The sequence below is a fragment of the Hyaena hyaena genome, unplaced genomic scaffold (genome assembly GCF_003009895.1).
Source record: "Hyaena hyaena isolate Hyena2069 unplaced genomic scaffold, ASM300989v1 scaffold_1392, whole genome shotgun sequence".
NCBI classification, from domain to species: Eukaryota; Metazoa; Chordata; class Mammalia; order Carnivora; family Hyaenidae; genus Hyaena; species Hyaena hyaena.
The window spans coordinates 330174-345279 of record NW_024082021.1 but is presented as its reverse complement, the minus strand read 5'-3'; the positions used below and the strand labels follow the sequence as shown (position 1 = coordinate 345279).

The following is a 15106-nucleotide window of genomic DNA, read 5'->3' as shown; positions in this document are numbered from 1 at the left end:
GTAGCTGAATTGAAGTCACCAAACAAAAGGCAGAGTGGCTGGATGAATAAAAACAAACAAAAACCCAACAAACAAGACCACAAGAACCCCAAGATCATGACCGGACCCAAAATCAAGAGTGGGACGTTTAACCTAACCGACTGAGCCACCCAGGTGCCCTGCAAGTGTGTTTTTAAATTCCATGTTGTTTTTGCTTGTTAATTTCTGAGGTAAACAAAGGATGAGTAAACTGGAACAGTTGAGGCAGAAAGCCAAACAGCTCTGGAATCAGATCCAGGATGCCAGGAAAGCATGTAATGATGCAACACTACTCAGATCACATCAAATATGGATTCCGTGGGTTGAATACAGATGTGAACAAGAGGTATACTGAGGGGGCATCTAGCTAAAAATCTATGTGATGCATTGGGGATAGGATTCAAGGTTACTAGTCAGGCTTCCCTAAATGGAAAATTAATTATTTGGATTAGTTCTACAACAAATAAGATGCATGCTATCCCTCTGAGGTCCTCATGGGTGATGACCTGTGCCTATGCTCCCCTGGAAATTACATTGAATGCAGAGGACTGCACAACATCCTCTCCATATATAACTTAAAAACCAGAGAGGGAATCGTCAGAGTGAGCCTAGAGTTACCAGGTCACACAGGCTACCTGTCCTGCTGTTGATTTTTAGATGAAGCCAAATTGTCACAATTTAAGGGGATACAACTTGTGCCTTAAGGAACATTGAAACTACCCAGCAGACCACCACATTCATCCTGGAGATGTGGCATTCTGGAGATGTGATAGGTCTTTCTCGGAGTCCTGACATGATGACTTGGTGACAGTCTTTCACTGGACAGTTGTCAGATATTAATACTCTCAGTATAAGTAAATAGAATTTCTAAGGAAAAAAAAAAAACACCTCAAAATATGTTGACACCCACTTCAGCTTTAAGGACGGACATAAATTCAAAGTGAAAGGATGGAAAAAATTAAGTAGGAGTCACCACAGTTGGGCAAAACTGATTTAAAAACATTTTTAATATAATTTATTGTCAAACTGGCTTCCATACAACACCCAGTGTTCATCCCAACAAGTGCCCTCCTCAATGTCCATCACCAAGATGTGGTTTATATATACAAAACTGTATATCTCAAATCTTCCAAAAATTACAAAGAAGGAAATAGTTCTAAATTCACTCTGTGAGTCTATGATGCAATATCCCTGGGGAAAAAAAAAAAAAAAAAAGTAGATGCAAAATCCTCAACAGATACTGGCAAATGACATTTAAGAACTCATTAGGATTGTACACCATGACCAAATGGGATTTATCTCTGAGATGCAAGGATTCTTCAACATACAAGAAATCAATAGTGATATATCACATTAATAATGAAAGATAAAAATTGTATATTCATCTCAACAGATACAGAAAAAACTTTTGAAAAAAACATTCATAATAAAAACCCTCAAGGCACATTCCTCAACATAATAAAGGCCACCTATGACAAGTCCACAATGAGCACTACGCTCAACAGAGGAAAAATTAAAAGCTTTTTCTCTAAGATCAGGAACAAGACAAGGGTGCCCACTCTCACACTCTGATTCAACTTAGGACTGGAAGCCCTAGTTAGAGCAATCAGGCAAGACCAAGAAATAAAGGGCATCCAATTCAGAAAAGAAGTCGGAGTTGTTGTTAGGGCACCTGGGTGGCACAGTTGGTTAAGCATCCAACTTCAACTTAAGTCATGATCTCACAGTTCCTGGGTTCAAGCCCCACATCGGGTTCTGTGCTGACAGCTCAGAGCCTGGAGCCTGCTTCGGATTCTCTCTCTTAATCACTCTTTCTTCCTCTCTCTTCCCTCCTCCACTTGCACTCTGTATCCCTCTCAAAAATAAATTTAAAAAGTTAGAAGTACCAATTGTTATATACAGAGGATATGATTTTATATATTGAAAATCCCATAGAAAATCTTTTCAGTCTAATCAATGAATTCATTAAAGTTGCAGGATGTAAAATCAAAGCAGAAATCAGTTGCATTTCTAAATACTGAAAATCAAATATCTGAAAAAGAAAAAAAAGAAAACTATCTCACTCACACTAGCATTAGAAACAACAAAATACCTAGGAATAAATTTAACCAAACAAGTCAAAGTTTTATACAATGAAAATTACAAGACTTTGTTGAAAGGAATCCAAGAAGACACAAACAAATGGAAGCACATTCATGTTCACGGATTAGAAGGGATTATGTTACGGTATCTATGTTACCTAAAGCCATCTGTAGACTCAATACAATCCCTATCAAAATTCCAATGGCATTTTTCCACATAAACAGGACAAAAATCATAAATATTGTATGGAACTATTAAAGTCTGTGAATAGCCAAATAATTGTGAGAAAGAAGAACAAAACTGGAGGCATCATACTTCCTGATTTCAAACGATACTAAAAAGCTATTGTAATTACAACAGTATGATACTGGCATAAAAATAGACACATAGTCCACTAGAACATAATAAAGAGCCCAGAATTAAGCCCTGGTATATACAGTCAACTAGTATTTAATAAGGGAGCTAAGAGCATCAAAAAGGAGGAAAGGGGTAGTCTCATTAACAGATGACATTGGGAAAACTGGATAAGGACATACAGAAAAGTGAAATTTAACTTATACCACTCAACAAAAATTAACTCAAAAATCAATCAAAGACTTACACAGAAGACCTGATACTGTAAAACTCCTTTAAGAAAACAGAGGGAAGAAGCTTGCTGGCATCAGTCTTAGCAATGATATTTGGGACAGGACAACAAAACCACAAACAACAAAAGAAAAACAATCAACAAGTGGAACTACATCAAACTTTCTGCACAGCCAAAGCAATTAACAAAATAAAAAGGCAACATATGTGGAGAGAAAATATTTGCAAACCATAAGAGGTCAATATTCAAAATTTACAAAGAATTTTTGCAAATCAGTAACAAATAAAACAATTAAAAAACAGGCAAAGACACTAAATAGACATTTTTCCAAAGGAGACACCCAAGCTGCCAGCAGGTACATAAAAAGGCACTCGACATTACTAATTGTAAGGGAAATGCAAATAAAAACCATAATAAAATATCACCTCACACTTGGAAGAATTGCCACCGTCAATAACACAGGAGACAATATAGATTGGCAAGGATGTGGAGAAAAGGGAACCCATGTGTACTGTTGGGATTGTGAAGTGGTTCAGACACTGGGAAAACCATATAGAGATTTTTCAAAAAATTAAAAATAGAACTGCCATACAATCCAGCAATCTCACTTCTAGGTATATATCTAAAGGAAATGAAAACAGGTTACCAAATAGATATAAGAACTCACATATTGATTGCAGCATTATTCACAATAGCCAAGATATGGAAACAAATCAAGTGTCTATTGATGGCTGAATAAAGATGAAAGATCTCTCCCTCTCCCTCCCTCTCCCTCCCCCCCCACCTCTCTTGAACTTATACACACACACACACACACACACACACACACACACACACACACAGTGGAATACTATTCAGCCCTGAGAGAAAGGAAATCTTGCCATTTGGGACAACATGGATCGAACTTGAGGATGTTATGCTAAGTTAAGTCAGAGGTCTCTTATATGTGGAATTCAAAAAAACAGGACTCAAAAACGATCGTGGGAATAGTGGTTATCAAGTGCTGGAGAGTGAGAGAATGGGAGAGATGTTGTTTAAGGATGCATGCATACATACATACATACTTGAATTTAATAAATCACTAGATCTTTGTCTAGTGATTATAGACAAAACTATTATAAACAGTAAACTTTCTAAGAAAATAGATATGAAGAAATGATGATTATGTGATGAGTTAGAGGTACAATGGCAATCATACTGCAATATAAGTGTATCAAATTAGAATGTTGTACATCTTAAACTTATACAATGTTATATGCCAATTATTTATCAGTAAAATACCCCAAAATAGTTTATCACCTATATATGTACATATGTGTATACATACATATGTATGTGTATACACACATACATACACATATATATTCCTAATTAGGGCTTTTCAACAGTGATTAAATTTGTTTTTCATTTTGCCTTCTAGGAGTTTGGAGGTTATATTTTCCATATTCTTTCCTTTAGTAGTTATCCCAAGTACTTTAACCTGGATATGTAAAAATTCTAATGTTAATCGATACCTTTACCGTCTTTCCAAATAAAAAGACATCAGAATGCTTCAGACAGAATCAAAATTTTCTAAAGTTGTAGGGCCATTATTGTCTAGTATTTAGTTTTATACTTCTTTAATTTCATAAAGTAGTTATTTTTTTAATGTACTCAATATTTTAGTTTTACCTATGTATTTACAGGTATCTTTGCTTACCATTCCTTTCTGGACCTGTGACTATCCATTTGGTATTCTACTTGAAGCTCATTATTGAGAATCATCTTTAATAAGAATCTGTTGATGGTAAATTCTGGTACCTTGTCTTCTTTTAGCCTGGATATATTATTTTTCCCCTCTTGCTCTTGAAAGACAATTTCACCATACATTCCATTGTATGCTGATTTTTCTTAACGCTTTAGAATATCACTGTCTGGATTGTGTGGATTCTGGATTTCATTATTGTTGTAGAAAAAAAATCACTCAGTTGGGCTATTTACAGTGCCTTTTTCAGAAACATCTTTACTTTCTAACTGATTTACAGATCACTGCCTTTAAAGTTTGACAGATTCACTATAATTTAGATCTAGAAGTTATTATTTATATTGCCTGGAATGGTTTGGATTTCTTAAATCTGTATTTTAAACTTCTGGGAACTTTTGGCCATCCCTCTTGAACTACTGCTTCTAACACAGTTTCTTGATTATTTCCTTCTGAAACTTCAATTAGCTATAGGTTAGAACCTCTCATTTTATCGTGTCCTTTAATCCCTCTTCATATTTAATGCTATAGTGCATTCTGCATAGTTGGTTCAGATCTGTATTTCATTTCACTGATTTTTTCCCCTCAGTCACGTCCAATCAGTTAATCCATCCACTGATTTTTTAAAAATTTCAATTTTATCTTTATTTCTGGAAACTTTTTTTAAGTTTATTTTATTTGTTCTAAGAGAGAGATAGGGAGTAGGGGCTGGGGAGGAACAGAGAGACGAGAGAGAGAGAGAGAGAGAGAGAGAGAGAGAGAGAGAGAGAGAGAGAAATATCCCAAGCAGGCTCTGCAATGTCAGCACACAGACAAATCAGGGCTGATCTCACAAACCTGGAGATCATGACCTGAGCAGAAATCAAGTGTCAAATGTTTGACTGAGGCATGCAGGCGCCCCTAAACAGATTTTAAATAAGGCTTTCTGTATGTTTAAAGTTATTTTTTCATCTATTTTTTTTAGAGAGAGAGAACGCACGTGAGTGTGAGCAGGGGAGGGGCAGAGAGAGAGAGGAAGAGAGAGACAAATCCAAGCAGGCTCTGGACTGACAGCCCCAAGAGGGGTTAGACCTCATGAACCATGAGATCATGACCGAGACAAGATCAAGAGTCAGCTGCTTAACTGACTGAGCCACCCAGGTGCCCCTCAAGTTATTTTCATAGGTATATTGCCAGTATAGTTATCATTGCTGGACTAAGAGGATGCACATTTGTAAGGCTGTTGACATACTTCACAAAATGCTTTTCAAAAGGGTTGTACCAATTTATATTTTCATTAGTAAAAATGAGAGTGCTCTATATCTTTACCATTTTTTGGTGTTATTGTTAATATTTTGTATTTGTCCATTTGATAAAGGGCTTTAAAAGCAAAAATGCTTTTTGTCTATAAAGCTATTTGTGATAAAATTTTTTAAGTTTAAAAAATCCTGTTCTCTAAGTTTGCAAATTCATACACATAATTCAGGAAACAAATACAGAAAGGCTAATCTCCCCAGATGGGTGATAAAAATAAAGGTCAACTATGAAATATTTTAGTTGTCTCTTTACTTCTCTCCTCTGCCCCCTGCCAATCACTTCTAATCTAGTGTTTAAGGAAATATTTTTTAAATATATAATATACTCTATCTTGAGAATGCCTTTTTCTGGAGGTGCCCAGAGACTAACTGATATCCCCATATATATTCTGATAAATTCCTCCCCTTAATCCACTTCATCTTGGGACTAACCCATTCCTGGTCACTAGTTATCCAGCTTAATGACGGCGATGATGATGAAGACAAGGCAAGGGAAAGACGTAAGAAAACACATTATCTTGAAATGTGAAAACTATTTTGCCCTTGGGTATTTTTTTTTCTGTGAGGTCAAAATGCTTTGTGCATACACAAAATACTTGGCGACTTAGATGACTGTGCAGAACAATTTTTACATGCAGACAGTACAAAGCCTCCTTCTGAAGGCAAGTCTTCCATGGCCGTAGCAGGAGGATGTACAGTCTCAGCTCCCTGAGCAACCACACCCTCTCAAGAGCATCTGAGCCTGTCCCCCCACAGCCTCAAATCTCTGATTCCAGGTGAGGTGCCTCCTGCCCCATGCCCTCCCAGTGCCTGGTCGCCTCTCAAGCAAGCACCCTGGCAGTCCTGATGGAGGCTTCTCTGAGAATTCTCGAGCAAACCTGCCTGCTGACAGCTTCTCAGCTTTGTTTCCCTGGTTTTAGATCAGCAGCTGCCCGCCTGGGTTTGCATTCTTCGTGTCCCAAGTGGCACAACCAGGCTTAGGAGTGACATTCACGTAAGGTTGCAACAGGTCCAGAAGGGCCACCACGTCTCTCTCCTAGCATGGCTCTTTGAAATCATTGTTACTTTCTACCTAAATTCTTTTTTCACCCCTAGAATACCCTAAAGGTTGTTTTATTCATATTCTGACAGATTAACTTTTAAAAAACAGTAATGATAATTAGCCAATCATTCTGTTTTTTTAAAGGTCAAATTTGACCAATTTTCCCCAGAAGGATATCTGCATCATCAGAGGCAACTGTAGTTTGAGTTGTTGGTAAATGGTTGATTTATTTTCTGACAGCCTCGGGTCTCTTAGCTTTTGTAACTTCTCTTAGATCAGGCTGAAGGAGATTACGTCAATTCACTCCATCTGACACTGAGTGAATCACTTTTTTTTTTTTTTAATTTTAAGAGAGGAAGAGAGAGAGACAATGAACAGGGGGAGGGCAGAGAGAGAGAGAGAGGGAGACAAAGAATCCAAAGCAGGCTCCAAGCTCTGAGTGGTCAGCACAGAGCCCAACACGGGGCTCTAACTTGTTAACCCTAAGATGATGCCCTGAACTGAAGTCAAGCATTTAACTGACTGAGCCACCCAGGTGACCCCAAGCCAATCATTTTAACAACTTCTAGCACCAGGGTGGCCAGACACAGCTGTCCTCTCAGGTTTGAGTTCATGGTCAGATGATGTGGTTTAGGTGTGGACCTTATGCTTACACAGGGACTAATGAATCCAAGAGGGTAGGATTTCCACTTTGACTCCCAGCTCTACATATTTTTCTTAAATTTTTAAAATATTTATTTTTGAGAGAGAAAGAGTGATTGGGCGAGGGGGAGAGGCAGAGAGAGAGAGAGAGAAAGAGAGAGAGAGAGAGAGACAGAGAGAGAGAGAATTCCAAGCAGGCTCCATGTTCCCAATTATGAGCACATAGTCTCATGCGGGGTTTGAACCCACGAACCGTGAGATCATGACCTGGGCTGAAGTTGGACACTCAACTGACTGAGCCACCGAGGCACCCCTATGTTTTTCTGTTTCATCTCTTCTCCTGTAATTAAGGCCAACCAAACATCCTATCTTTTTTTTTTTTAAAGAGGGCAAGAGAAGTTTATTTCCTAAGGAAGTGTAGAAGAGGGTGATTCAGATTGCGGATATGCTTTAAAACATGCTTTCCTATAGGACAAGCCACAACACACTCAACTGAGATAGAAATGACTAGTGAAATGCTTTTAGCTGGACAGAGCTGAGTTCCTTTCTTAGCTGTGAAACTTTGGGCCTATTTCTTTATCTGTAAAATGAGATGGTGACTAGCAGTTTCCCTAACACTATGTTATGTCAGAAAATTAAGTTCTTAGGAATGGCTTATACCAAGAACACTTAAAGGTTGTTATAGTATTATTTAGCATTCTCTAAGTGCTTATCTTATTAGGCATTTGGGGAAACTTAGCTAAAACTAACAATTCTTCATGTTAAGAAAAAGGCCTTGAGGATATAGGTTCTTTCCATTTCTTTTTCCAGAGCAATAATAAATCCAACTAGAGTATTTTGATGAAAAGTGATCTAGATTCAAACTCTGGGAAATTTAAGAGGAAAACGTGACTTGGTAAAAGGATTTTCATCCTTTGAAAAGCCGGTATTGGAGAGCAGAGTATGTATGTATTCCCCCCATGATTACTTAATGTATTTTAATTGTCCACAAAGATACAAAGTCCTGCTTTCACCTCCATCTCCCTAGAGTCTAGTCTTAACATTAGCGTGCTAATGACTGTTAGAAATATTGTCAGTTCATGTCACTCCTCTGATTAAAACCCTGCAAGAGTTCCCATCCAGCTCCGAATCAAAGTCAATGTCTTCACTATGACCTACAAAACCCTATGTGACCTGGAACTCCATTGAAAAGATAATTTAATAAAAGATAATTACTTTTTACTCTTCCCTCTGCTTAGATCACTTCTCAACTCCGGCCCTCAACCCAACCCCTCCCGGACCTGTGTGGCTCCTACCTGCTCCTCTGGTATAGGTCACCAAGATAGTGAGGCTGTCCTTGATGACACCACGTGAAGAGAAGCCGCCCATTTCCCCCACTCCCTAACATTCTCCAGGTTTTGTTTGTCCCTGTAAACTTTACCAGCTGGGAATACTCGGTATAATAACTTGTTTCGTTATTTGACCTTGCCGAGAAGTCCTGTGAAGGCAGAGATGTGGTTGATTTTATTAATGAAGGACTCCTCAGCTTGGAGGAGGCCTGCCTGGAGCACAGGAGGCCCTTGATGAATATTTGTTGAATTAATAAGGGAAAAATTGAAAGGTATATGACGAATTTTAGAAGATGTAGTCTTTTGACCTTGTCAGGCAAAAGCATTCCTTTTGTGAAACAATGTAAAAACTTCAAAGGGGATTTTCCTTAAAGTGAAAAAGAAAAGATGCGGATTCACAGAGAACCTATAAACAGCGTGCAGATAGTTGAGTTTGTAAATAAAGGGTTTCTGAAACAATGGGGGCCTAAGGCCAGGCCCCATGGTTGTAAAGCCTCGCTTTGCAGGTAGCCCTTCTCCGAGGGTAAGTGACATCCACTCTGGGGCTGGCCCTCTCCCTTACAATGAAGGATCAGGGACCACATCACCTGTAGAAATGCTGGGTCGCTTAAAAGAACGACAAAACCTTCCAAGTCCTGCAGGTACTATACAGTTTCCGACAAACCGAGTTTGCAGCAAACACCCCAGACAAGATAAAGAGCACACAGCCCTTGGTTTTGCCAACGCTGCAGTTTTGGCTTAGACACTACCTAGTCGGCGCCTCTACTCTCTCTCTGCCAGTTGCCACACAGAAGACCCACATTTCCTACCTCACGACGTGCTAGGTCTCACGGAAGACCGCGCGCTCGATGTGCTGGGGCAGCTTCCAAGTGTATGTCCCCGTTTCCAGGAAATGCTTATAAAAGAGGCTGCCCTCGCCTGATCCTGGGAGATTTTTTTTTCTCTTTGCAAAAAGTGATCTCAGCTGGCGAAATAATTAGCTCCTTAGTGCTAATCCATGTGCAGTTACAAAAGTGCCTTCAGGTGAGGAGAAATAAAGACTTGATTAGGTCCTTATCGCTGGATGTAGCACCAGGGAGCCCTTACCTGCTGGTGGTATTGGCGATAAGGAGGCCCAAGGCTGCTCCAGGTTTTCTCACTAACCTTCTCTCCTTCCTTGCTTTTAAAAGCATGAAAAACACGTGGAGCTTGCAGAAAGCCCTGGAGTCTGGGTTGATTTCCTCTAGAATGTTATTTAGATTACTTTGGGCTTTTGGCTTCTCTCCCTTTGTTCTTAGAAGTTCAATGGGGTGCACGCTAATAGCCTTCCAAACCCTCTGTTTACTTTGTGACCAAAACAGTTTACTTTGTAATCTAGGCCACTGCTTTGCAACTCTCCAAATCAAAGAAACTTGGATGTGGTTCGTGGGCTCTGAGATATTGAAACAGGAACTGAGAAAACAGAAATGAAGACAAGAGAGGACAAATTTATGTCAATGAAATCCCGTGACAACTCACTTGCATTTAGATATCAGGCACAGTTTTTTCCTTGATGAAAATTTTTTTTAACTGTTCTGAAAATGCTAATGAGACAACTTTCAAGAAACTGACAGTAATGGAAAACTTGAATGTTACAATGATATCAAAAAAGAAAGAAATTATTTCACTCATCTTAATCTTGCTGGAGAGGAGAAAAAAAAAAACCAAAAAAACGTGAGCAGAGAAATGAGACAGCTGGCAATTGAAGCCTAGGGATTCGTAAACCTTCTCTTCTGTGCTCCCAGATGAACAAGGTTTAAGCTGCCTTCAAGAGAAAGTCAATCTAAAGTCCACGGTGACTTTTCAAAATGAAACCTTAGGGGGCTTTTAAAACTACAAGCTTCAGCTCAGCAAGGTCACTTTCTAAAGTGAAAATTCATTTTAGGGTAATGATAGTAGGGTAAGAAAAGGAAGCAGGGTGGGGCGGCGTGGCCCTGGCTAGGTGCGAGTTAAAAGCCATTATCATGGGATCCTCAGCTGTATAAGGAAACATTGTTGTTCTCAATGGATAGATCACTGGAGGCACATCCTCCTCCCAGGGGAGCTAAGCCTGGGGGGGGGGGGGGGTGCATTTGTATACCACCTTCTAAAAGCATGCTTATTTCTTTGCTGGTAGTTATTTGGAGCTCTCCACTGAAAGTTAAAACTCTGGCCACCAGGGACATTGGATTGCCCTGGGACAGTGTCAGCCAGAGGACAGTTCAGCTGCTACCAGCAGTCTTAGAAAACAGCCCAGATTTATGCTGTATTCTTTTTGCACTCTCTCTGCCTCTTTGCTCAGTCTTTACACATATGCTTTGCTTACCCGCTATCTTGCTGTTGTTATCTGTTGTTTCACAAATGCGTGTTTTGAATTCTAGGTTACACTGGAAGCTTTTGAGGGGGAAAATATCAACTTTCCATGTTGGCTGCCCCAGCCTGGAATTGGGAGAGGAGCATGAGGAAGGAGTAGTGGCCCAGGGCTGGACTGGAGCCTGAATGGGCAGCTGGAAACAGATACTGGAAACTGGGAAGGGAGTGAGGGAAGAACTGGGCTGGGCATTTCTGAGGGCTGGGTTGGTCAGGAAGGTGGAGAGAAGCCAGAAAGCCCAAACAAGTCCAAGCTCAGAGGCCCATTTAAAGTTGCAATAAGAATAAAGGAATGTGACAGAGGGCCGTAAGGAATCCTGCAAGAAATTTGCCACAGCTACCAGAATCTCAGCCCTCTCCTATCCACCTTCTATTAAAAAAAAAAAATGGCAGCAAGGCGGCATCAAGAAGCTCTTCTAATGGCATTCATCTCTTGAGTTTCTCTTGGTATCGGTGTCCCAGATGGTCCTGGATCCTGGCTCCTTTCCTTCCTTACAGAGCGACCTTGGACATACTACTTAAACTCTGCCCTTTATTTCTACAAATAAGACAACAATAGGGATCAAGATAGGGATAAAATTATCTGCCATTAAGTTAATGTTGTAAGTATACAGTAAGGACTTCTTTCTTCCCTCCCTCATTTTGTGTACTCAGAGTAATTAGTAAATATCTATTAAACAGCATGTTGTGGGTGACTAGGTGGCTCAGTCAGTTAAGAGTCTGACTCTTGATTTCTGCTTGGGCTATATTCTCATGGTTTGTGAGATCGAGCTCTGTGCTGACAGCATGGAGCCTGCTTGGGATTCTCTTGTTATACCCAGATTGCAGTATCGTCACCGACCAGAGACCACCGGGGAGACCGAGTCACTCATGCAAAGGCAAAGGGCTTTATTACGGGCTCGAGCTCGGGCTCACAGACTTCACCAGCGCAGTGGATCCGTGCTGTGAGCCCCGAACAAAGGCAGAGTAGGGTTTTTATGGGGTTTGTGACGGGGGGAGTTACAGAAATTGTGGCATGGAAACAGTGATCCAGTCATAATTATACAATATTATTGACAGCAGGTTTAACCATACACATTGTCTAGAGTATTTGTTACTTTTGGCGAGACCCAATTACAACATTTCGAGTACTTTTAAATTTAACCAATTGCAGAGCGAGCCTAGGGTCTTGTTCGGCACCTAATGGGTTAACTTTAACATTAGGTAACAGAGTTTTAGCTATAGTTGCTGGCCTTTCTTGATTGGGTGTTGCCAAGGTAGTGTGGTGGAGTGGTGTGGTGGGCAGTTTCTTCGGCCTTGGGCAATGTGTAGCTGCCTGATAGTTTCAGGGAAACTGAAACTTAGGCCTTCTAGTTTAGAGGGGAAACTTAAGGCCTGTCATGGAGTCAGTCTGGTTTAGACTTGTGTCCTTACACTCTCTCTCTCCCTCTCTCTCTCTGCCCCCTCTCTAAAAATAAATAAATGAAGGGTTTATATATATATATATATAAAAGAAGAAACAGTATGTTGCTTTTGAGAGTAGTGTGTAGTAGCTGTAAGCCAGATAGCCTGGGTTCAAACACTGTTAATAACTAGCTATATGATTTTGGACAAGATATTTAGAACCCTCTGTAATTCAGTTTGGGGTGAGAATATAATAGTGTCCACTTGAGGCGCCTGGGTGGCTCAGTCGGTTGAGCGTCCGACTGCGGCTCAGGTCATGGTCTCACGGTTCGTGGTTTCGAGCCCCGCATCGGGCTCTGTGCTGACAGCTCAGAGCCTGGAGCCTGTTTCAGATTCTGTGCCTCCCTCTCTCTCTGACCCTCCCCTGCTCATGCTGTCTCTATCTCTCTCTCAAAAATAAATAAAATATTTAACAAAAAAAGATAGTGTCCACTTGATTCAGTTATGGTAAAGATGAAATCAGACAATGCATGCAACATGTTAACATGATGATGATGAACATAACAGGGATGGTAGCTTTCCAGACCCTCAGCCCAGCTGGGAGTATCTACAAGCTCTGCCTCACCTTCCTCACATACTGGTATTGCTCATGTGCAGACATGACACATCTCTTCCCCTAAACAATTAAGTGTACTCTTATTTTTCGTGGAAAAAAAAATGTGAGAACAAGAAGGAACATTTAAAACAAATGTCATTCGATTTTATAGATGACATGTTTTTAATATTACCTGGGGAGATATTGTCAAGGTAAGAAGCCGACACTCTGTGGAGTGTGGTAATTCTTCCATAATGGCTTTTTGAGGAATAGCAGTGTGGAGTTGTGTGCTGCTGAAATCCTCCCTTTTTGCATTCCATAAAATCTACATGAGAATGAGCCACATGTAATCCAAAACCTTCTGGAATGCAAATTGGGATCTCAGAATCCCTTCTCTGGCTGGGACCCCCACCTGCACCTCCCAGCAGCCTCCTCTGGGGCACTGACCTCAGGCTTGCAGTTGTGTTTTTTGTAGGTCGGCCTTCTAAAGCGTCTTGTCCATGGACAGAACATTCTGGTAAGGAGTGCTGGCCCACTGAAAATTGCTGTCTGAGGGTCATTTTGAACAACGCTTTACATTTACTCCAGGTATAGCTCTTTCCCCAGCAAGTTACCCTGTGGGATATGGAAGAGGCTTAAATTTCCTCTCTAAGAGCTCTGCGCTGCCAACTCTGGAGTAGACGCTTTGATTTCTGAAGTCAGACAACATTCATCCAAACAGTATTCACTTTTAAGGAGTGAGCAGCTGTACATCGTGAACATTCTTGTTGTTCTCAGCAAGGAGGTACCTTGCCAAGGTGACAGAAGGGAAGGCTCATGGGCTGGTAGGCGAGAGTGGAACACTTTGATCTCTAGCCTTAATGTTTACAAACACAGTCATGTAGAATTAGGACATAAAGGAGACATAGGTATAGGTGAGGAACAGGACATTCCTTCCTGGGTGTCTGTATATGTGTTTCTTAAGAGGGAGCTACAATTTAGGAAAAGATGCATATATGCATCATCCATTTTCAAGAATGCTAAATGTGGATCATTGTTTTCCTCCACAGTGCGAGTTTTAAATTTATGATCCACTAGCTTTCAGAAAAGCTATGAAATGTGCCTCTGTTTACTTAGGGAAAGAGTCAGAACTCAGCCTTCAGAGCCAGCCTGCCTGGGTTGGAATTTCAGCTCTTCTACTTACTGGACAAATTACCCAATTTTTCTGAGCCTCACTTTTCCCAGCTGCAAAGTGGGGATAATAGTAGTTACTACCCGATGGAGTTATGAGGATTAATGACATAATACATGTGAAACTCTCTGAATGAGCGTCTGCCACACAGCACTAAGAAGTCACAGCTATCATCAGTGTTGTTTTCTTTTTATTATCATTTTCAGTTATGTCTATAACCAAATGCAGTTCAGACTCGCTGCTCTAGACTTCATGAGACAAAATATTAATGATGGGATTCTGTAACGTCTCCAAATTAGCAGTGGCACGAGCTAGCGTGGTAGCAATGGGGGAGAACAATCACACCGACACTTAGTGACTTAGAGTTTACAAGAGCCTTTTGGCTACATTTTCCTCAAACTGACCCCCATGGTTACTATGAGATGGAGAGCATTACCCCTATTTTATAAAATGAAGTTACTGGGCTCAGGGAAGGTGACGTGCCCAAGGCTGCACAGGGAGTTAACTGTAAAACTGCAGGGTGGGTGTGCTTTCCTTTACGTGACGCCGCCTTCCACACACAAGAGATAAACCTTCTTCTAATTAGACTATTGGCTACATATTATAAATAGTGTAACTAATTTATCAGGGAAAGCTGAGGGATTTAAAAACAACACCACAGGTCCCTGAAGCGGTATCAAGTGAACCTGTACGTGACTGTCATTCAAGCACTGTTCATGTTTGCTCTCGTCTCTCTCATTAGCTGTGGATTCCACGGACTGCTCTGTGCTGAGCCAACTGAACATGGATATTGCTGCCTGGAGAGCTTTTGGAGATACATGCTTAGAGAGAGCACTCAGAGATTCATCAAAAATGG

General features: G+C 40.5%; 1 pseudogene; it reads left to right on the top strand.

Annotated features, from left to right (window-relative positions):
* The first annotated feature begins 220 nt into the window (after positions 1–220).
* LOC120225406 lies at positions 221–826 on the top strand (annotated as a pseudogene).
* Positions 827–15106: the final 14280 nt, after the last annotated feature.